Genomic DNA, 25,382 nt, shown 5'->3' with positions numbered 1-25,382 from the left:
TGGAGAAAAGGGCCTTGGTAGTCAGATGCACACAGAGACTCAAGGCACATAAAACACAGAGACAGTCAACTGTCACATCACTTCCTACAGCAAACAAAACTGCAGTACACATTGTCATTGATGATAGAGGCCTACGGAGACCGAAATACAAATATAGCAGTGAAGTAGGGTGGAACTGTTGGTCAATTTAATCTGATTTACTTCGAAAACACAATCTCACTGTCATGGAAATGTCCATCTAACAATCCAACAGCCTCCCTCCCCATCCATCAATCAAGTGATTAGGCAGCTTGTTACTGTCACAAACAATTTCCAAGTCGATGACTGAAAGAACTTGACTCAGATATGCCGAACTCTCAGAGGCAGTTAAGCAGTTTGCTTGAGATGCAATCGCTGCCTCATTCTGATTTGGAAACAGATACCTCTTTTTTTCTTTTTCATACTTACCCTTGTTCTCCCTCCCTCCACTCCCTCCACCCACAGACTGGTGTGCTCTCTGCTCTGGACAGCCAAATGTTACTTAACCAAAAAGGGTTAGACAGAGGGAGGCTGTCTACCTGACCTTGTACCAGCTATTATGGAGTTTTATTCCCTAAATCCCTGCTCTGGGTCTTAGACCAAACTACATTGGTAGTTCCCCCTCTTATCCCTCTAACTGGTCTGTCCCCAAACCCTGTTGCCCCCTGCCTAATGGAGCCTGTCTCTGCACCAAGGGACAAATTCAATCAAGCCCTTGCTAAACATCTTCAAATAACATTGCTTCAGCGCTTTCAACTGTCTAGGTCGCCATGTTATTGCTGCTTGGCCAACAACAGACATAGAGCAAGACTTTTAAGTCTTGAAACAAAATGACTTTTTTTTTAATTTATTTTTTTTACAGTTTTTAAATGACCAGAATGAATGCAAACTTAATGCTTTACTATTATTTACTTTTTCAACAACATTGGCGCAAGTACAAAAATGTGAAGGTATGTAAAAAAAAAAAAAAAAAAAAAGGTCCATGGTGGGCTATTGCTCTAAACTGAAACCCAATAATATACTTTTCTGTTGGTATGTTTACTCTATGTTGGTATGCTGCAATAATGAAAACATTCTTGAAGTTCTACATTATATCAGGAATATTAATATTAGTAATAATTAAAATATATACTGAGATCAGTATATTGCTGCTGCTGTGTATTTCTGAACACCAGAAGTACATGATCCTACATGTTTAACATAGAGCATAACATAAGGCATAGTGTCCAACATAATCCGAATGAAAAAGTAATCTCCAACCCTTCTTAACTTGCTATCAATGTTTGCTCGATGATCATTTTTTACCATCAAATCATTTATTTCATCATACATCCTCTCGGGTTGGGGGCTGGAGATTAAGGAGACAGCTAATTGACAGGCTAGGCTGCCCAGGAAACACCAACAAGACAGATCAAACTGATGGGAAATGTTTACAAGCCTTACATCAGCACAGATAACATCTGAGAAAGGGATTTTATTCAAAGCTTCTGTGAATCAAAAACACATCTAAATGTATACGATTGTGTATTTTTTTTAAACACATATCAAAAAAGTTGCTGTATGTTGTAGGTCTTTGCATTGTATATACAAAAAAATCTCTAAGAGTATAAGCATTACGATTCAGTATAAATATATATATATTTAACTACTGCTGACGGTAGCAAATGTTAGGCCTTTGCTAGTAGGTTCCCTACAGTATGTACCCTTTGTATTATTATTGTGGTTATCAAAATGAACCACATTTGTATTGTATTGTTTTTTTTAATGTGATCCTATGCTGTGTTTACATCTGCATTATAAAATAAAACAGCATCAGTATCATATTAGAATCTATATACATGTACAGCATGTCCAACCAAATGCAGAAGTCAATAAAGAGCCCTGTAATTCAGTGAGGATGGGAGCATTTCCTATCTGAGTGAGATGCTTTTATAGAAAGCTGTTAAGGAAGAGCAGAGTCCTCAAGTGATTTTTTTGACAATTTAACTGGTTCTCCTGACACATTAAATGACTATGCTGACAACTTAACTGCACTGCCAATCAATATTTCCTATTACTGTCATTGTCAGAGAGAAAATAAAAATATGATGTTAAGGTCAACCCAAGAGTGACAAGGCATTAAGGCCCTATCAGTGCTGCTTATTAATTCAGATAGCCCATCAAAAATAGGAGATATGTTGCCAATGATGTCCATTCAAGGTTTTTCTTCCCTGAAATACTACATTGTGTTGCAAAATATTAACATGCTTTATAGGATAATTTTCTAGATAGCTAAAACTAATGTTTGTGTTTTTTTTCTTAAATTTCTTGATTGTGCATCGGGATTTTTTGAAGCAAGTATGGACTGGGAGCTAACCAGTGCCTGTGTTTTCCTATTCACAGCACTGTGAACCTGCCTTGCAAAAAAACAAATGACGTTAAATGCAACAATCCCATCCTTAGTAAGCCACTTAACTCCACCCCCAGCATTACAACCCAACCGATTCCACATCAATGTGAGGAGAAGACAATTAACCAGGGGTTTAACCTGTCAATCATGTCCTGTCAACCTATCACACTTGCACTCTCAGGTCCGCCTCCTACTTAACTCCCTCTGTGATATGCTGCTGGCAGTTTGGATGGCTTGACTGACGGCAGTCCAGATCTCGGCACTGGGAGGCTCCTCTGGATGTCTTGGACATGAAAGAGGAAGATTGGGGCGGACATGTGAGCGTGAAGCGAATGGGCCAAAAGGATAGAGGGTGTGCCCGAAATTTGCTGTTGTGTCCTAATTAGATGTGCAAAGCAGCATAGGGGCTCTGTCACTGTAATGATGAGAGTGAGTGGAGGCCTTGGGAATAGACAGACAAACCGATTCTCCCTCCTTTTATTTATTGGAAAGTGACTTTTTTAAGTTTTTACATCAGCCAAGCACCACATTTTGCAACCAATCTCACCCAATTATACAGGAAAGCAAACACAAAATGATGTAAGATCAAGCGGAGATACCAATACAAAGGTAATTTCACAGCATCTCCTGCTTTGTGTCTGCAAAATACAACTCTTCCAGAATATTAAGACTAGTCCAACCTATGCTAAACATGTCATTGGTTTGTAATTGTCAACCTTTAATTTTGCTCTAACAAGATTATTAAAACAATCTTTAACTGTAGTTTAGAGAGAAATGATAAAGGGAGTGAAACATGCTGCGTTTTAGATAAGGTGCATGTAGGCAGAAATATGGGCTTAACCCATTGGCTGTGTATTCCATTACTTTGCTCTCTGCTTCCAACCCTTTGGATTCCATACCGTTCTGTTAACCATCAGCAATTATCTCCCTGTCAGAGCTAAAGGTAACAAATTTCCCCCCATCCAGCCAGCCGCTATCATCCTCTGGACACCAGCATCAACTGACAGCAGCTAAATCACGCCAGCCAGGCAAGACTCCTGACAGACAAATACACTGCCTTGGAAAACCTGGGCCCATCACTCTAAGAGGGGAGGGGTGGAGGAAAGAAGGGGCGGATGGAAGAGTGAGTCTCTCCCTGCTGACCTTATACTTCTTTCTTTTTTCCTCCATCACCCCCCTTCTCGCTGTAAGAGATGGACTGCCCTGTATTCTGTAAGCACAGGGCCCCGTTCCCAAATAAGAGAATTATTAATGGAGCTTTTCTGGGTGCTGGTTTATCTTGTGCCATCACACCAGGTCCAAGTTTCCCTCTTTTACAGATGGACACAGAGAGCCGGGGCTATGAGTTATCCACACAGCACCACGCAAGAACAAAACAACACAAAGGCTGCAACACAAAGACCATATTTCTGCTACCTGAAACTTTCCAACACTTAAAGAAGAAGAAGGAAATGATGGAAAGTGTAACCTGAGTTGTCAGCAAGACATTAACATATCCCCAAAAACCCACAATAGGGTCTATTCACAGAACTGTGAGATTACATTGTCTTCGAATCATACATCCAAGCATTTAAAAAATGTTTGTAGATATTTGTAATTTTTTGGTTTATAATTAATTCTAAACATAATTTTATGATCTGAAATAATTATTTAGTCAATCAAAAAGTACTGATAGAATTTGAATCTACAAATATTTTGATAATCGATAAATGGTTTGATTCCAAATGCTAAATATTCTCACGTTCTTTCTTTTTAAATTTGAGGATTCTGCGGCCTTTTTCAGTTTTAGGGCTGTACTGAATGTAATTTTTTTCCCAAGCTTAGATTAAGGTATTTGAATGAAACTTTCAATGTCTGTTGTCATATTATATAAACTCATGCATGTCTGTTAGAAAATGTCATTACTTTGATATTTGATTCTATTACACATTTGTGTGAAATTGTCATAATTAACTTAGCAATTCTAGTGCTACGGCTAAACATGTGTCTTGTGAGGTCACAGGTACTTCTGATCACACCATCAGTTCGTTGTTAAGTCCAGGTGGATGTTTGTGGTGAGGTTAACAGGTGAAGTTAGGGCCACAAGCTGATCCCTGTTCTTAATGACATAACCTTTTTGTGAGTCAAACAGCCATCAGTATGTCACTGCTGCTCAGCATGTTTCCCATCCCTGCTGTCATTCATTTAGTTTTTGTTTTTTTTCGCTGTATGATCCAACTATGCCACTGGGCAAACACGTGAAAATAGCATAGGCAAGTATGTGTAAATCTTTGCATTACTTTAACTGGTTCACAGCTTTCACAGCTCCATCCATCAGTTCACATTAGCATAATCATGCAGGTAGATTTCTGTGTGCGACACCCTGTATCAGTGGGGGTGAGAGGAGGGAAGCTGTACCTGACAGTGACCTGTCAAGCCAAATAGGATGTATTTAACGATAAGCTGTCTGCCTGGATCTCTCTCACACACACACACACACACACACACACACACACACACACACACGCACACACACGCGCACACACACACACGCACACGCACACGCACACGCACACGCACACACGCACACACACTACTCGTCCACCTCACGGCTTAAGGAGAGCTCAATGAAATTTAAAAACCTCCAAAGGTTAGACATAAGAAGCGGAGCACTTTTGATCTGATTCTGCTTGTCTAAATATCCATTGTCATTATATGAAGTACATACTTTTATGTGCTGCAGCTAATATTTTTATCATCAACCTTTTTTTTCAATTTATGGATTGATAGTTTAGTCTATAAAATGTAACAAACAATTTCAGAAAGCCCACCATACATATTTACGGCCCCTAGTGAAGTTGTAAAATTAATTCATTAATGAATTGTCATAGTTATGTTAACATGAAAACATAAACTGAACAAATGCTTGAACCAGGAAACATTTTTCCTTGATAAGTAATTTATTAATTGTTAAAGTATCATTGTCTGTAGGTTGACAAATCAAAGGACAAATCATATACTCTAATGTTACCATATCATTGTAGTAATTGTAGTAATCAATGGGGAAAATGCAAAAAGAAAAATGATTCATCCAGTTGGTGAGTCAATATTCATCAATTAAATCCATCAAAGTTCACTGAGTTACCTGCAGTTACTTTTTTAGCCAGAACACCCAAAGTCAAACACTACCAACAACTGACTCTGAGCATCACAACGCAGCTGGTGCAACAGCAACAATCTCGCGCCAAAACAAGCTCAGCAGTTTAACAACAGCGGCCAAATCTAAGGTAACGACAACTGTAGAACAAGCCTACCTGGGTGTACTGGTTTGACTATAGTAATTGGAGATCCACACACACTCACTCTCTCTCACACACACACACACACACACACACAGCCAGACAGACACACACACACACACACACACACACACACACACACAGTCACACAGCAGGCCCCTAGGCAGGATCAATATTTGTTGGGATTGCACCTTGTTCCAACAATGTAAGATTTACGGCAGGCGTGGGGGATTTACACTTTGTCTTCAAAGCAACTCATCAGCGCAACCCAATTACTAACCCCAGACAGACAGCATTAACATGGGCCCTGCTGCTGCTTTATGGCCCCTCAGCCCGTCTCATTCCAGCCTCTTCAGGCGCTGCCACCATAACGGATACTACACTTAAAATGTGCTCACAGGAATGAATTCTCAGTCTTTCATTACTCCTACCTTGATTTACTTCATATCATTTCGCAGCTATAGACAAAGATAACACATTGTAAATTACCCCCATCCTGTCTGCTTGTTTCAGCACTGGGGGTGGGAGGGAGTAGGGGGAGGGGAGAGTGGGGGGGGGGAGCGGTGGGGGCGACAGAGGGAAAACAGAGAGGGGGCAGTGGGAGAAAGAGGGGGCTCAGGTGTGGGTGTGCATCTGCCCCGACAGAGACGCATCTCTGACACAGACAATTGTTTTGTCCTTGTCAAACTTTCAGCATGGACTGAATTGTGCACCCCATAGAGACAGATGGCATGGTACATTTTGAGGATGAGTCGAGCACTAGTATGAACAAATAATATGAAACAAATAAGCACCGAGAGTATAATAACACTACAAACTCAACTTCCATGATCTCTAACTTAAATACTTTGAACAGACATGAGTGACAGCAGCTCACAGTAGGAGAACAAAACTGTAACAGCGGCACATATTATAGTAACAGCAAGCATCACAAAAAAAATGTTTTGTTGAGCAGGTGTCATTTTTAGCCCTCGGGCCATTGGCAGAGCCTTGCAAGTCTCTAAGACTCCTCTGGCTACTTCTGTCGCTACTGTGTGAGTTTAGGGAAGACCATGCCACTGGCCCCAATTCCCCCGTAAACACACACAGTCACAGCCACGGGGGCACAATTTCAACCAAAGGCACTTTACAGCCTGTCAATCACAGCGGAGGGCATGAAAAACCGCTGCATCTTACACTTTCATAACACACCACATTATTGACAAATCAAGTGTTTCTCTCCAAATCTCGTAGTCACATGTTTTCCCATCAGTTAGTAATTCTGTTTTGTTTTTTTTAATTATTTTTTTTACCTACAGGCCAACATTTTTTTCTTTAATGATTGAGTGTGTAGAGTAAAATGTGAATACCTAAATTTCGAAAGATTAAAAATAACATGACATTTTTATAAAATGATCTGCAATAACGAGCAAACATTTTTTTCTGGAGGTTTATGTGTGAACAAAATAATCATTAAGTAAGCAGTCAAATAGGATGATGACTGCAAACACCATCTGTTCTCCAGTGTGTGCTGTCACTGAGAAAAAACACTGAAGTGGGCTGTAGGAAACCCCCCTCGTCCTCGCTGTAATTTCCTCCACCCTCCATCCTATTTCAGTGGTTGATAACTAAGAACATTAGTTTTATGCCACTTGCCAAGCTCAAATGAAAAGAGAGCTAACTTTAATGACACCGCAATTAATCGGCCCAATAGACAGACAGCTAAAAGACGAGATATTGACTTCATTAAGGATAATGTATTATGTCATTAAGTCAGTAGGGTCACCTTGTGTATCATACAAGCCAGTTAATATATTGGCATTTTCCATGTATAAGATAAATTCAGATGTGAGAGATAAAGCTGATTAGAAAATGTTTCATCCAGGGAGGCGGGGATGCCTGTTAGTCAGGGCTGTTGTGTGAGGCTGGGAGACCTCCGGAGGGAAAGAAAAGGGATACTGTGCTACCAATCATACTTTATCCGAACCCAGATTGATTGGCTGCGGCAATTTAATCATTATTGTTTAGCTCTAATCTACAAAGAGGAACACTCCAGGCGTGAATGTCTTTATGGGAGCGTGTCATCAGCCTCATTCATTTTCCCGGGTTACCATTGTTTTAAGGACTCAAACAACACATTACAGAGATTGTTATTAACTTCTAGTAAATGACCTTGTAATGCATGAAAATCACTGCTGATATTTCCACATATCATCCCTTCACCGTGACATTAAAAACTATACTAACTTTGTCATAAAACAAACTTAAAATAGCAATATTGTGAGACACTAGTATTTAAGCTATGTGTTCATTGAAGGCACTGGACACTCACATACGTTTCTATTATGTCACTGTCCAATACAATGATATTTAAGTCTCCCTATCTGTCTATTTTCCCAGGACATCTCCCGCCGGAGTATTGAGAGGTATCGGAGTTGCACTGCTCTCGACTGTGACCTTGCTAGTTTCTTTTTTGGGGGTCTGTGAGATTATTGGCAGTTTCTCATCTAGTCGAGGCTCCGCTCATTTGTCATGATTATTGCTGAGTTCTGGCCTGTCATTGGCTGCAAGAGATCAATGGCTTTGGACTCTCCCTCTGTTGTATGGGCAAGCCAAAGAGTCTTTTCCTCGCTAAATGAGGCTTTCCTTCTATCCGTCCTTCCACTCTGTCCATACTTCCGTTTTTCTCACTATGTCTTTCTCGCTTTCCTTCCCGAGGCAGTTCATCAATTTGGTAGTCTATATATCTTTTTTTTCTCCAATCAGCAGTGACAGAGTGTCCTCTCTTTCAGGTATTGGAAATGCCAAACTATGGAGTCAAAGCAACACTTTCTTAATTCGTAACAGATATTTTTCTACTTGACATACCAACCCTTAATGTGAAATAGCCTTCAAGTGAACAAAACACTTGTTTTACTTGTAAGTAAACAGACTATGTTCTGAATCTACCTATTAAAAGGAAATTTTAGGCTTTTCATTTATTTACTTTTTGAATAATTTTGATGTATTTCTGGGAATGTAGCTTCTATATAAAAAAACATGATAAAAGTTTGCTGGAAAATATGTGTAATGATGTTTTTTTTTTTCTCAGACAGAAACCCAACACTTGTGCCGTAACTTTAAGAGTCAAACATTGCATAAATGTCCCATGCCCCTAATAATAACTTCAAACTGTCTGGAAGATTTTTAACCAGTACAAGAACAAGCCTCCAACGTCCTCATTAAAGTCCATTCACAGCCTCTCAATCAAATGCTACTTCTGCATGCCGTACGGGCCTGACAGAGTATAAAGTTCACAAGTGAACGTATCATTATGTCATGATCTGTAATGATAAGTTCTCAGAATAACTCTTTTTTTTTGATTATGTGAGTCAGTGGTTAGTAGACCTTTAAATATCACGGCTTCTATGTGTAGAAAATGAGAGTGTAATTTAATGTTCAAAGAAGCTACAGAGAAGTTTAATTATGTGCCCTTAATGAGGAATAAATTATGGCAAGACTAATTGCTTATGAATGTGAAGACACAGATCATGGCTCCTGCTGTACCACACATACTGCAGCTGCGGCAAAACGTAGAGCTTATATTACTATGTGGCTTCAACTGTAGATTATGTGTCTGCTGTTTTGTTGCCCATTGTGCATTTACAAGTCATTATGTATGGTTATAAAATACTACACCCAGTGAATCATGACAATATCCTTAAAAGTTGGTGTTCATAAAATGACCTTAATGTACCACCAAGACAATGTTAAAAAAGTCACGTCGTCATCATTGAATCTTGAAATGCTGCATCTATTGATGCTGTTTATTAGCATCCATGACATCACAGGAGCCCTGCAAAACCGAAGCGATTGCTCAAGTGTAAAAAGCCATTGAGCATACATTAATGTCAGTAATCAACACACAGCCCTCTCAGCTTCCCCTCATGACTCTCAGAATTAAAGTACCTTTCACACAAGGTCAAGACTGAGCAGATAAGCCACTTCATGTAAATGGAAAGGGATGCCCCACTACAGTAATTATCAGCCTGCTTTTTGTCTTTGTTTCAGTTGTATCAGTGGGCTCAAGATCATCCGATAACGTTTGTTATACGCCTCACTGTTTGCATATGTAGTAGTATGGAGTATGGATGTAGAGAGAGCAAGTTGGTTGTTGGAGAAATAGCAATACAGGGAATCTAGGACAGGGGATGTGGTACAGAGTCACACATACTGTAGTTATATGCAGAAGCAGCTCTGCAGACTGTTAACAGCAGTGCAGAGCTAGTCCAGTGCCACCCGGAGAGTGAGTAGGAGAGCTGATGAGTTTTATCACCTCGCCAAAGCCTTTCTCAGGAACTTCTAATTGACGGCTGGGCCTTTTCCTCTGTCCCACACAATTTCCCATCATGCCTCTCCTGCTGCCACACAGCTCTCACTACTCGTACTCTGGTTCTCCAGCTCCCTCCTCCTTCAGTCCATCCCTCACTCTCTCTCTACCTTTGTTTTTTTCCGTATCCGAATCCGTTCCTCATCTCCTCTCCTTTCTCCAGTTGCTGCCGCGCCTTGGCTTGGCTGAGCAGGCCTGACAGGCGGATTCCTTTGCTTTTCGCCGTATTAAAGCCACTTTCTTGCTCTGACAGCCTGCTCTCTCCTGCCACCTCATAGCTCTGGCTTCACACTTCTCTGGGCAGCCACTGCCTCTTGACAGACCACTGTCACTTCCCATCATGCTCTCTGCTGATCGCGCCTCCCTCCTCCACTGCTCTGACACCCCCCATACTCACCCAACCCCTCCTCGGAAAGCTCGCACGAGCCCACTTCCATACCAGTGCAATTATTTTTTTGACAAGCTATCCATCAGCCTTAACTTTAAAAGCACTCTCCACTGATATCCATTGTTAAGCCCCCCTTTGCAGCTCCTGCCTTCTCCCTCCAGATAGAGCTTGCATGAGAGAGTATGATATCAGACATCACCAAACCTACCAAACCATGTAAATTTACTTTGTTCTCAGCTATGTTTCCAATTTCACGTCCAATTTTTCGGTACATTATGCGTAGTTGTTGTGCCTAATACAATGTTGTCAAAACCCATTAGAGCTTTCTCCCTTAGTCGCCTCTGAAAACAGGTTACAATTGGTATTCTATATGTGTGAGGCAGCATCTGCAGTTGAATCTTATTAAAATTATCTGTTCAATTCTCACGTTCTTCGGTCAGCGCAATTTGCAGGCATTAGCAAAGACACATATGAAAATGTCAGCATGTCAACGAATAACAACGAAAGCAAAGGGAGTGCATCGCTGTGAGTCAATAACGCTGCCTTGCTGGTGACACAAATTTGATGGTAATCTAAGAAAATGAATAAGGAGGAAAAGCTCTGCGCTGGTTGAATGGAAATCTTGTCCTATGTTGAATCATTTGGCGCTCTTCCACTTGGCCTACATCTTAGCCTTGCAGAAGAAAAGGGGGGCATGAAAACAAAGTGCTCTCCCATCAATGCTGTCTGGTGCGCTCAAACAGCACACATTACATGCGTATGATAAATTGGCTGCATTATGCAAAGCTCAAATTCTCTATTCATCTGACCAATGCTTCCATCTGAACAATAAGATGCTGTGCGTAGATACTGAATATGGCTGTTGAAGCCCCAAAAGTATGATTAAGAACACTCTCAGAGGCTTTTTGTCATGAATATTCTGGCGGATGAACTGTATATTATACTTACACTATAATAAACCAGATGTTTGACTGGGAGAAGGAGTTTGTGTATCAGGTTATGTTGCTACTATAGTAAAGCCAGTGTTTTCTACTTACAAAAGCCCCACTGTGGCACACATGAAAATTATAATCAATATGCAGTGTAATTAATTTAGCAGCCTAAATGCTTGTGAAGCTCATTAGACAGAGGACGGTAAAAAAGGACAAAACATCTATGACATGCAGGTTATTCACCCCAAACTAAACTAAAATGGGTTTGGGCCAAAGGGCTGCGCAATTTCAGCAGCAGTTCATAAAGAATATTGAAGACACGAAAATAAGAAGTGACATAATTGCTAAAGCGGCACAATGGAGCTTGGCTGCCACGCAACAGAATCCCTCAGCTGAGTGAGTTTGTAAACTTTAAGCCAATTGCATTCAAAAGCCACCCTTCACCAAAAAGGAAACACAATTAACAAGCTGATACCAGCGTGTGTCTGGCTGACTTAATGAATATCAAATTATACACAAACACGTATAAATCATCATTATCCCCCCAAATCTTAATTGATCCCACAATTAAACATGACAAATGCTACGTATGGCAAGTCTTGACTTTATTCTTTCCCTACAAGAGACTATTTATCTTTCTTTTCCGAGTGCGTCATAGCTAATTTCACATTGTGTGTGCTGGTAATTAACAGGGACAGACAGACCATGTTTTGGTGCAGGGTTATTTCTTTTTCTTCCAGCAGGGAGCCCTCTGTTTCGAATCATTTCCAAAGGCTCTTAGGAACTCAGTTTTACTCCTAATGACATCTATTTTAGCCTTCCCTTATGTTTTGAAATGACAATTTACATTAAACGTAGTCATCTTACTCTATTAATTATGCGCTAAATTTAAAGTGCACATTCACCTTCAATAAAACGTTTGTTCCCACAAACAGTTGAGGGAAACTGAGCGTGCTATTAATATAAATAGTTCTTATTTTGACAGTGATGAAATATAGTGAGAATTATTTCAAAGGGAATACTCTTTGTCTGAAAACATTTAATTACATGCTTGCGAGAATGGAGCCACGCGCTTGATTGTGCAGGCATTTAAATGTTTCTGTGTATGAGGCATTGTGCAGATTGACATGTTTATTTGAGCAGCGTTGTGTTTACACCTTGTGCAGATGCTGAGTCTAATGCACTGCAGACACCTGCAACTGTCGGTGGCCCTGACAGCTCTGGTCCCAGCAAAGCAAGCCATCAGCATATGGTTATCAATGATCCAGATGGCTCCTGCTTGTCTCCAGACTGACAACTTTGCTCCTCCATTATCAAACACTAGTAATTAACCATAATCAAGTAGGTGTTAATTAGACATAATTAAACAATTTCAGTTTGGTCGGAGTCTACTATTTGCCAATTACTTGCAATTATATGCAATAAGCACTTCACTGTATACTCTGTCGGTGGTGAAACAGGCAGCCAGTCAAGCAGCAGGGCTGTGTCTGTTTGCTAGACTGAAGAGCCTTATGTTTTGTGGAAAAAAATTGGCAGATTTAAAGCTGCAGCCCTCTGATTGGCCAGCCTGTCATAGCTGTCTGAGAGGAGGGGGGAACAAAGGGAGCGTCATACTTCTTGTTGACAGCGCCAGAAAAGTTTGTCATTTCTGGGAGAGGATGGCTGTTAATCAGAGTGCCTTTTGACCCGAACCCACAGGTCCCAGCACCACCGCTGGTTGTACACACCTGGAAGCAATGCATGTTTCTGGGGGAAATTAAAGCTGTAAATTTGCTTTGTGATCACTGAAGAAATACGGCTTAGACAAGAGGGGCAAGCAAAAGAAGGTAAACGCTAAGACGCAGGTAAGAATAGGAGATGAAGTTTGACAAATTCAGAGTGAGAAGAAATGAAGAGAAGAGAGAAGTGCCAATGCGCCCATCGAGGAGGAAGAAGGGACACAGCAGCTTTTGGCAGACTGACAGATAATGCATATTCCTGTGAATGGGGAGAATGATGAGCCTGAGAGGTGAGATAGTTTAACTTAGACAAGCAGCAATGGTCAACATATTGTGGGATGTAGTGACACTGGGTAAACGAGGGAAACCCTTTGTGAGTTTGACTATTCATACACAAAACAAACTCCTCTGAAGCTTTGCTGTGCTGCTGATGTGCCTGTATGTAAAACAATGTTCAACTAATGCACATAAGATGATGATTTTTAATGCACTTTTTGGGCTTTATTTGAGAGTGTGTGGATAAAACAAAGTTAATACATGCTATTTATTTAGGGGCCGGCTAGTTAAGCTAATTATAACTAGTTAGCTAATTCCACCATGCTTTACACTGGTTAACATACAATACTGGATAACAATGTGTACATTAAGGCCGACCAGAGAGCGGTTGCACCAGAGTGTGAGTCTGGCGTTCACACCAACATCGAACAAACCACACCAAGGGGATGAACATTAAAGGTTTAACCGGACTAAACAAAGCATGGCCGAACATGCCTTAGTGTATGTAGTGCCCATCTTCACGTAACATATAAAAGAAGATTTCTCTTAGACTTTGTTGAACAAACTCTGTGTGGTGTGGCAGCTTCATCAAAACCAATACCAGAGCAGCAATATGGTTGTTATTCATACTGATGACGGAAATAGAGGGAGACAAAGCCTGCCATGATACTGTTGGATACAACAGGACTCAATATCATTCAATATTCAATATCAGATAAAATTCTTTATGAAGACAGGATATGACATTCCTGTTCTTATTTGCCTGATAGAGGAATGGGTTTTCACAATCTCCTTCCCCCTCAGGATAAATGTATTTTCCCTTGAGGTCAATGAAGAGTCAAAATACTGAGATGGAATCATAAGAAGATACAAGACAAATCTGAAAGTAATAATAATGCAAATACTTTTTTAAAAAAAGTATCTTTTAGACTCAATACAGGGTGTAGAGATTGCTTTGAAAGCAATGTGGTTTTTAAAAGTCAAAATAGATGCCTCTAACCTGCGATGACATAAAGATATGATTAAAGCCTGTTGTGCTTGTAGTTATCATCCCCACTCACACATTATTTACCTTGGAACATATGCAAATTAGCTAACTTGGGGAATTTTATGTGGGAGACAAAAATACAGTCTTGCCCTGTTGACATGGCACTTTCTAAAAAAGCAAAATCAAACTCACAAGAAAATCTTGAACTCCAAGCTGCGGAAGACAGATCCTAACTAAAACAAAGACAGTATTTAATTCAACAGAAAAACAACCTTCACACCGAATAGCCTTTTACACTTTCGGACCACATCAGATGTTTTCTAACTAATCCGTCATGTGTGCTGGCTCGGTGTCTAAATCCAAATTCCACTGTAAATTTGAGTGTCACCAAAGTCAACCTAATTAAAGAGGACCGTAGCTGTAAAAGAGGTCGTTTGTGTGCAGAGTTAGCCATTTCACGTAGAGGCATCAACAACACTGTAAATGATTTATTTACAGTCAGTAATCATAGAGGCCATAACTCGGGACCAGCCCTCGCCCGTAATTACTGTGCCGGGCATAATCAACAGCACATCATTTGCTACGAGCTGGAAAACTACTCACACTTACTTCACCTTGCAACACAACCATGTCTCTCAGAACTAAGGACGTAGCCGCTGCCGTACCTTGCACAGAGGCTGGATTCTCACGATACTGCGTGAGAATCACAGGATCACAAGAAAATCCTTCTTCTCAGGCGACAAGTAATGCGTTTGTGTCCGAACCACAGTGGTTTAGACCAATTAGTGTCCTGTTAAAAGCTACTGGCAGATATGGCCGTGGTTTAAGTGTGTGTCTGTGACAAGACACGGAGAGACGACTGTTCATTCTAAACCATGATGGCAGCTACTACATGCGTAGATGCTGCAATAGCATTCACCATATCAGCACCGCAGAGTGTTAATTCACTAGAAGAAAAGTAAAGAACAACACTGAAGACTTTTTTTCCGTGGCAAAGAAGTTTTCGCTCTTCTCCCGATTGGCTTCAGCAAGAGTTTGATTCACCTGACAAAGTGACTTTTTCCAAACTGTGTCCAATGACCGCTTCTCAGATGGTTTTGTGTGACAAACCACCTGGTGCGTCAGGTTAACAGCCACCCAGTGTGTATGTTAATATAGTGTGTTCATTTCAGAGATAAGGATCTTTTCTTAGACGCCTTACTTTATCTAACATATTGTTGACAATAACTGTACTGACACTGATGATAGAAAGATTACATGAGTATGTCCAGACTGGGTTACAGAGACAAATCCACACCTGCACGCTATTATGCAGAGTGTGAATGCAGAGTTATGTTACTTTTAGATATTATTACACTGAGATGTTTAGCATCTTAACACCTCCGCCCAACTTTCACATACAAAATATAACGTATTATGTATCTGTGGGTGAGTGAAGTGACATTATCATAACATCTGAGCAACTCCATCCACAGAGGAAGGCCACAAGATGTGTACGTTTTGGTTTGAATTAATTTCATCAAGCTGCTGTTTTCAAGCCTCAACCTTTAAACTCATAATTTTTCCAACTTTTTCTGCGAGCAATAATAATAAAACAATACCAACCACAAATCAAACCTATAAGGACAGATATGCAATACATATCACAAACAGGTCTTTTTTTTTAACAAAGATAAAAGCATAAATATATCCTTTGAACCTTACTTTTACCAAAACCTTAGGGAGATGGAGATAAATAACATGTCTTGCCATGTCTGAAAAAGAAAGTCAACCTAAATTCCGAAACCTCTGTCTGCTCCTCCTTTGTAATGACGTCCAGTCATGAGGAGGTGGATGGTGGGTTTCTGAGGTGCTGAAGCCTGAGTTGCTTGTCAGTGGCATGACTGATCACCGAGGCCAACTCTAAAAGGATTGCTGGTGGAAATAAAGACACCAGCATGTCAGCTGTAAGCTCCTCAGAAGGACCCATCAAACAAGTGGATGTGTATTGACAGGCCAGAGACAGAAAGAGAGAGACGTGGAGAGATGAGGGGGAAGACTGAGAGAGAGAGGAAGTGTCCTGAAGTCGCTCACCTTGGCACAGGCTGCAATGTCAGCCGACCTGGTGGCCATCACTCTCGGGCCCTGTCCAGGGTATTATTTAAAGCCAAACAAATATCAGGGGCTGAATGTCACCACAAGGACACCCCGGCCTCATCTCCACCAATCAGTGTCCGGGGTTTCAAATCACCCTTTCTCCTTCCCGAGCCGACAAATCCATCTTCCTCATTCCTACACCCTGCTTTACACCCCCATTCGACCCCAGACTACCACATTGAGGGGCGGCACTGTGCAACAGATTTACGATCCCCCCATCTCAGGCCGAGCACGATTTATTGACATTAGTTGTCAGCTTTCTTTTTGAGAAATTGCACGTAGAATTAATTTTAACTACGTCTTAATGTTAAATATCCTGGAAACACTAAATTTCATGGTAGGTGATGCTCAGAGCCGCATACGCATATATCAAGTTCTTAGGCTTCACTGAAAGACCCTTTTTTTTAGACTTTAATTTAATAAGAAGCAGCTCATAACCGTTTCATCTCAGCTGTTAATTACACATCCTTTATGCTGAGGAATGATCTTGGGACACTATTTAATGCATCAAAAGTTTAAGTAATTTAATTTAATTGTTTTTATTACTTAATCATGTCCAAAGACACATAACTTGACGGAGAACAACCTGAACCAGGTATCCAAGAGTGTCATTCTGAAAGCAGACAAAATGGACTGCTGTTAAACAACTTTGTCCTTCAAACTATATGAAAAAAAACACAAGTACATCAGTGATCATGTTCTGGCGGAGAAGACAATTCATCTGCAATACGATGCAAACAGCTAAAGACACTCAATCCATCTGTTGATCATATACTTTAAGGATTAAATCACAAAAACACAAGCATTATGTTTACAAGCATTACTAACAGTAACTGCACAGCATCGGACGACAATGCAACCCAGGTGTAGGTGTTGTCGAGCAGGATACAACCTTGTGTTTACATCAGTGCAGAGGTGACATTTGTATGCATCGCACGCAGATTGTGCCTTTAAAAGTTGCTCATATATCAATCAGTTCTTGTACACCGCAAGTTTTCATTTGTACTTACACAATACATCAATGCATATAGAGCATGAATATATGTAGTAAAATATTGGGGTATGACTGAAACGCAGCTCAGCCCAAACAAGAAAACACAGTAAAATAAATCATAACTCTGGTAATAAACATGTAAATCTTGATCGATATGTACTTGCCTTTTCCTCTTTTTCAATAACAGCTGCCGTAAAGGCCTGCTGAGCACAAGCGGCCATAAAAGTATGTAAAATAAATTAGGAGAGCATAATGAGAGGCTCCGGCAATTCCCCCATAAATATAACATAACGACCACAACTAAAATGTCAGAGAATCCAATAAATCAATTTCTCAGGGACAGGCCGGCCTTTATGTGCAGAACACACAGACATATTTAGATATATGTGTGTGTGTATATATATATATATATATATATATATATATATATATATATATATATATATATATATATATATATATATATATATATATATATATTCTCATATTTTATTTTATTTTTTTCGGCATTGGATCTTATTTTTTGGAGAGGGCAGCCAGGGAAAAGGTGCAGCTCAACACAGGTCCCTCTCAAATGAGGAAGGTTTAATATGTGTTCGGTGTGATTCATCACCGTGACATGGACACCTGAGGCCTGGGCCCCCTCCATTTCTACTGCCTAAATGGTTTCTTGGGGACTTTCCTACACACCTGCGCACATGCATACGTCGCACAAAGTAGAGAGCTGGTAGAGATAGAAAGGGGGAGAAACAAAGAGATGGGTAATGGATTGACAGGGAAGGCCTCATTTAAAAAGAGAGCTATTTTGTCCTCAGCATGTAATAGATTGTAGGTCCAACCCAGAGTTGTCGGATGTCTACAGGCAAGCGACTGATTCACTGGTGATGTAAAGAGAGTGGGGAAAATGAGATGATTGAGATTACAAGCCTATTTCAGATAACCAACACGCTAAGAGAGCATTATTCATAGAGGCAAAGGGGTTACAGACCCATTACACCTGGTGAGAGTTACTTCAAACCAAATAGTGCTATTATTTACCCTGCCGACTCTTCAGTTTCCAAACTCCCTGAGTCCACAGTGGGCAGAAGTACACCCTGCGGTTCAGTCATGGTGACAACCAAGCAAAATATCTGCCTTCGAAGAAACACTTTGCTATCTTGTCCTTTAGACGCAGAGGTCAATCACATTGCTGGCATCTCCACACAGACATGCAGAGGCTGCATCACAAGTTGCTGTTTGAAGAAATCCCTGTGTTGTAAAAACAAATAAATCTAGCAGAACAACAAGCTGCATAAGAATGCAATTATTCTAATAGCATAGCCAGCAAAATAAGTTCAGTCAGTTATAGACAACCTAATAAGGAGTATCCGATTGATGCTGGGATCTTGGAGTCTTCATAAGGAAGAATGCTCGCAAACAAACAACCCGTTTCCAGTGGGAAGGAGTAGTGCTTCACACTCACAATTATAACAAATGTGATGGGGTTTGAAAGCCTGTCTGGATGTCAAAGGTGACACAGTGGTAAAGATGTCGAAAACCAAATTGTATCAGTTAGATAAAAGACAAAACAGATATGAAAAGAACAAAGAACTTACCCAACGTATTGCAAAATGTGTTGTGATGCTTTGAACTGTTTTTTTTTTACACACAGCACATATAAATACTAGAACCAGATCTGTAATTCATCAAAATCCAATATAATTGTACTTTCTTAAATGATTAATTCTTAAGACTTCATTATTTATAACAATACAAATCTAACGTGGCATCTTTAATAAATGGTGTATAAAGTTAAACTACGAATGATATGCATGTTCTCACGCTACATAAGCAGGACCTTTTTAAATTGTCATACCTTGTAGTATTCAATTAAATTTCAGTGAGGTCCAGTTAGAGAGAATGTCCTCATGCAAAGGTCCAGAACATCACAGAAAAATGCACTAGTGTCAATATATATATTGAAGTAGCTTAACAGATGAATTAACATCTGTATGTAGTCAACAACCTGGAAAACAATTAAACTTTACTTTTTAAATTCTTACTACCGGAGTGTACGCTGTCCGGCAAATGTTTCTACACTAGATGTCTATCTGATAGTGCTGTAGCTTAATTTAAAGAAGTGAACCCATCTGCATATAATTCAATACCATGTCTCAATATACCAGAGGACTCCTGTGCTAACTTTAGTCCGTCACAGATTGATCATCTGGTCAATAGTGATACAGGCTCACTGGGAATGACATTGGACTCTATAGCCCCTTTAAAAAAGAAGACACTCCTCATCGCCTCTGAATGGTATAAGACAGGACGGGCTGAGTCCAGTCGGTTAACATGCTAGTTTCAATATCTATTTTTTTTAAATACGTAAATCTCTTCGAGATGAGGTCAACACTGGTATTTCTTTTAAACAAAACTCAATTCTAGATCTAAATCTATCCTAACATGGTACCTTTAAAGAGTGCTCACACAATTTTGTTAAACAAATTCTACAAGAATGTGCAGTGTTTCTACACGTGCCAAACATTAAAAAAAAACTCTGGCTTTTGGGAACATTTTGTTTGGGCTGAGCAACAATATGTATTCTTATCTATTAAATAATTACATTTTAAATGAATGATGAAATAAAGGAGTTCTTGTTGTTGAATCAAACTTGTGGACTCTCATATACCATGCTTCTCCCATATTTTCCATTCTTTTCTTAAACTCTGTCCATCAGCCTCAGCCTCTAGAGGTGGCTTGTTTAAGAAACAATTAAGGGGGTATACAGAGCCATTTGCAGGCAGCAGGCCTTGCTGGGCAGGCCAGCCGGCTGGAGTACCTTTCACAACTGATTTATAACACTGTCGCCTTGGCAAGGCAACATAATTAATAGGAGCATGGACTTCTAATTCCAATGACTTCCACACCAAGTGGTTTTCATTTGATTTATGATGGCCGGCAACTTTGCATTTTATCAGTTCATTCAGTCATTATTTATGCTGATGATCAATTTCAATGGGTCGCTATCATCTAACTTGCCACTAATCAAAGAGAATTAAGGTTCACTGCATTATTTAGAAGCTGCTAATTTATCTTTGAACCGGGCAAGAAGAATAGTTAGGGAGCAATGGAATACACTGCAGTGATTCTAAAGACATATTCAGCGTCATTGCACTATGGATGAATGTGTTCAGCATCATATAGGATCGCGAAACTGTTGAGAACGTTTCCGGGAACAACTATAAATAATTAAATCAAAGGAAGAGCAGGTTGATGATACTAATGCATGACATTTAGATGTAAAAATAAGAGTGGTTTTAACGCAGTTCAAAACAGAATGTTTGGGATTAGATGAAAGCACGGTGTGCTTATTCTGATGTGTGCAGAATATTGAGCAATGCCAACTTGTTTAAAGCACCAGGGTATTCATTAGGTTCAGTAAGTGGCTAAATGTGTTCTTAAAGTGCATTAACATAGTAAAAACATTTTCAAAACAGCCACATGAAAGAGAACCTGGCCCACTAACGACTCTGAGCCAACCTTGGCCTTCGTAAAATAGCAGGTCAGTCTGTTAGTTATCTATTAAGCTTGACTTGTCTACATACTCAAAAGTAAATTGGGGTGGAGTAGTGAAATAGTGAATTCCCTAAATCCACCTCCTCAGCATGCACTGTAATTGCACTTCAAAGGTGACATATTCCCAATTTAAGAATGATGAATCTAAAGCAGGCTCAATTTGGGGAATCAGTGGGCATCAGGTTGACCGGCCTCAGCCCAAAGGCATAGATGGACATATCAAAGCAAGACGTCTCTCACAGTGTCAATATCTGTGCTCATCATGTCAGTACACACCCAGTCCTGGTTAAGGTGATGCACAGCATTCTTGATGACTTGCTGCTGACCGAGATACTTGATATACATGAGATCAGTTGATTTATAAGTAAATTTTCCTTCACTTCAAAGCCAGTTAATATAATTCAGCCGGCGAGCATGAAAAATGCAACATGTAATTCATATCAGGCTGACTGATGCAGCTCAAGCTTGAGGGTCGAGTGACTACTCAGAAAGAATTCTCTAAAAGGTAAGTCTTCCAAATGTTTTTCTTTTGACTTCAACAGGAACACATTACCACTCACAGCTAATGCATATACTGGTTTTAATTTCACCAGACCCGAAAAACACAGTATTCTCTTTCTATGCGTTCTATTGTATGATTTGATTTGTGAATTTCAATAAAACACCATGAAGCAGCTCTTAAAAGCACAGGTTTCCATACTAAATGTGAGAAAACAGGGGCTCTACTAGTCCCTTTGAAACACATACATAACCAAGTGCAATTTACTGTACAGAAAATGAAAAATACACTCTTCAAGTATTTGACAACAGGTCCAACGCGAATGATCAGACTCCATTTGTTAGCCCATTCCATTCCCCTGATTCCCGGAGTGATAAATTGCATTTAGCAAACCGCAGGAGGCTAAGCATTTTTGACATGTTTTATTGATTTGCATGAGCTTTATGCATGTAATACTGTTTGTAGGTAAATTATGGCACAGGCAAATTTAAGACACTGCAGGTTTACTTTAGGGAGAAAAAATTGGAGACTCCGCATGGGAGGTAGAGTAGCGCTGGGCAGAGTGGGAAAGAGATGGGGCCGCCCAATGGAATCTGGGAATCTCTATTAAGATTTATAGGTGTTGGGATTCTGAGGACCTGAGGCATTATTCATGGTAAAGCTTCTCTGTCTGGACCTGTTTATAAGATGAGACAAGGCTGACAAAGATGGAGGCCCTCTACAACAGGGCCAAGCTGCTTGAACATGGGGCTTAGTCACCTGACATACCCATGGCATCAGCTGCCACCATTTAGCATCTTACAGAAATACACACATGCCAGCTTAAGATTGACACAGAATTGTACAACATTATGCACAAGTGTAAGTCTCTATACAAAATCAGTTCCTGGTTCTCTGTCTATTCTCCAAAAAGCTAAAAATAATATTACATTTGTCAAAATAACCCTATGCACTCCTATAAGGACTTTATACGCATGTGCTGACTAATGCACATTACATTCAGCATCCTAACTACAGTGTCACATAGCCAAGACTTACTTCAAAACCAGACGGAGCACCTTGGGTCCTTGTTTAAGAAGCCATGGCAATATTCCGTTTATTCAGCAATTTCCTGAGAGCCCCACCATACTTTATTTGGTCTTATTAGATGAAAATACGAGGATCACCTTCAACTTTATTAATGATGGTACTCTGGATGAAAGATGCCGGTGAAAATCTGCAACATCTGTTTGCTGCATTCACTTCTCAGCGGGCTCCACCTATTCCTCATGCCTAATGATGCTGATCCACTCGGCAAGTTTTACGGACAAATGTGTATTTGGCTACATTCATCATCCTGAATGAGTGTTCCTGATGAGCCATCCCCTGGCCTGTTTCACTCTTACTACCATACGTTAACAAATGACAACTCCTGCCACATGTTTTCCATTTGGGAGATACAGTGAAAGGCAGGAAAAAGGGGGTTGAGGGATTTTGAGGGCTAAAAGATGGGCAGCTTCAAGGGGAAAGAGTCAGCGATGCTTGCTCTTAACAGAATCACCACCCGTGTGCCATCAACTAACCGCAGCACCATGAAAATACATCAATTATGTAATGCCTTCAAGGAACGGTTACAGAACTGAGCCATGTCACTGCCACGGCCCGAACCAAGATCCTTCATGAGTGACATTAGCAGCCGACATACTTTTTCTGTAGGTGGACTATAACCCCGGCAGTCAGTGGATGTATCCCAGCGTAACCACATGAAAGGGCAAACAGAAAATATATGAATGTGGCCAAGAATGTTAACTTGGATAAACAAGTCGATGGTTTTTTAAAGTCCAGGGGAGTTGCACCCCTAATAAATCATATTCCTTTTGATGTGCAGCTGGTTACAAGTTTAGAAAGGGGGGGTTGGCTGGCTGAGTGGTTAGAACTTAGAACAGACATGAGTCAGGCACTAGGACACACTGCTTTTCTCAAAGCCTGGGAATCCTAGTTTAGTGAAACCCTAGGGGTGTGTGAGAGTAGTATATAAGTTATAATTGAGGTCATGAGAGAAAACAGACTGTCAGATGTCCTTGGATCCACTTATAAGTCAATGACAGACAACAATGCTTGTGTATGTATGTATGTATGTATGTATGTATGTATGTATGTATGTATGTATGTATGTATGTATGTATGTATGTATGTATGTATGTGCTGACAAAATTGGATAAAGGCAACTCAAATAGCGCAAGTGACAATTTCACAACACAAAACTATCATTGACTGATAATAGCTTACACTACATTTAGAGTGTTGAGAGATACAATATTTGATCAGAGATCAAACGGGGTGTAGAGTGTTGGAGGGGCCCGAGCCTAAAAACACAGGCGTTTGTTCATGCATGTTCTGGGGATCAGGAAAAGCCAAAGAGTACTGCAGAAGTGGATATGCGTGCTTTCGAAAAGCAAAGCATATTCAGCATATGCCAGTATAAACGTATCCGTCACACAAACAGCTGGAGAACCTGATGGGGATAAATCATATCCATGAAGCCAAAACAGACACAGCTTGATGCCGAGCCCACGGCTAAAACTCTTGACAAATGTACAGTAAATGCAGATGAGCCAGCAATTCTCAGCTGCTACTACCCGTTACTCAAGGATCCTGCTCCTTTGGTCCCATTTTCAAGACTAACACCAGTCAATTGATGTCAAACTTGTTTGCTGCCACATAAATGCACTATAATTGTGTACGGTTTTCAGGGTGAAAGAATGCAGGCCATTATAACAAAATGCAAACATCACCAGAACATGCACTCAGCTGACCTCCGACCCCTTCTGCATCTTGGAGAAACCCCCAGTCAGCCTGATGTCTCAAAGACGCATATGTCAGCCTGGCTGGGTCTGTAAACGTGTAGCCCTATTATGACAAAGTAACTCTCATGAGTAAATATTAAAACAGACTTTTTGACATTAAATTCATTAATGGTGAAACAAACACAATCTTAAAGTAATACATGAAGGGGGAGATGTTTATTATGGCATGTTCTGCATTATGAGCTGTGAATGATGAATCACAGAGAGAGCATATTACTCCAATTTTCTTTCACCCTTGTAACAACAAAGTTCATAGACACCAAATCAGTTTCAAGGGAACCCGGGGGCTACAAGTGCAAGACTGCTATATGAGACATTCATAATTTATGTGCATTTGATGTAGTGATATGTAAAAAACTTCAGAGGAATTTTAATGGGCTTGAGGCTGAGAAGGGAGGAAAATCCTTGAGATGGTTGTTTGGCCCTTTTTCCCACTGAATCACTTCTACACCAAAAAGAAAATAAAAAAAACTTTCTTGAAATCTAACGAATTCCCTCATTGAGTGTAATCATTGAGAAAAGGGGAATTTCATTTTCTTATTTCAATGCTTTATTGATCTGGTGGCTTGGTTCTCATAAGCTCCATTACGCGGCCCGAGCAGTGGCCGGCAACACTGTCCAATTCAGTCAACAAAAGAAAGCAATTTCCATTAATCAATGCCTTTTCACACAAAACAGATATAGATTGATAATACACTTCAGCAAAAATCCTACAGTCAATTAAGGCCTGATGAAAAAACAGTCCTGTGCAGGGACAACACAACGCAAGGTGTTAATAAGCAAGAGCAAAATAAATCACCAAAACTGAAAAGTCAATCCCTTCTCTTTGAATGAAACCATAATTTATTAATCTTTCAGACAGATGGGCTGTGTTTGTGTACACTATTGATCAGCAGTAACCTTTTATTATTTGTTTTCTACGTTAGAAGCAGAGATTAAAACAGATGAGAGTGGTTTAACTCGCTAACACAGAGTTTAAGGGTGCACTCTCTTTACTCTGGAAGACACAATGTTTTC

At 40.2% G+C, this 25,382-nt stretch overlaps 1 protein-coding gene across 1 annotated transcript in view; it reads right to left on the bottom strand.

Annotated features, from left to right (window-relative positions):
* lrmda (leucine rich melanocyte differentiation associated) overlaps positions 1-25,382 on the bottom strand; it is a 186,310-nt gene that overhangs the window by 79,067 nt on the left and 81,861 nt on the right. The window lies entirely within an intron of this gene.

The sequence above is a fragment of the Clinocottus analis genome, unplaced genomic scaffold (genome assembly GCF_023055335.1).
Source record: "Clinocottus analis isolate CAN_PGR_092001 unplaced genomic scaffold, fCliAna1.0.p SCAF_8, whole genome shotgun sequence".
Taxonomy (NCBI): Eukaryota; Metazoa; Chordata; class Actinopteri; order Perciformes; family Cottidae; genus Clinocottus; species Clinocottus analis.
Note: the sequence above shows the minus strand (reverse complement) of the source record. Positions and strands in the feature narration are given on the sequence as shown.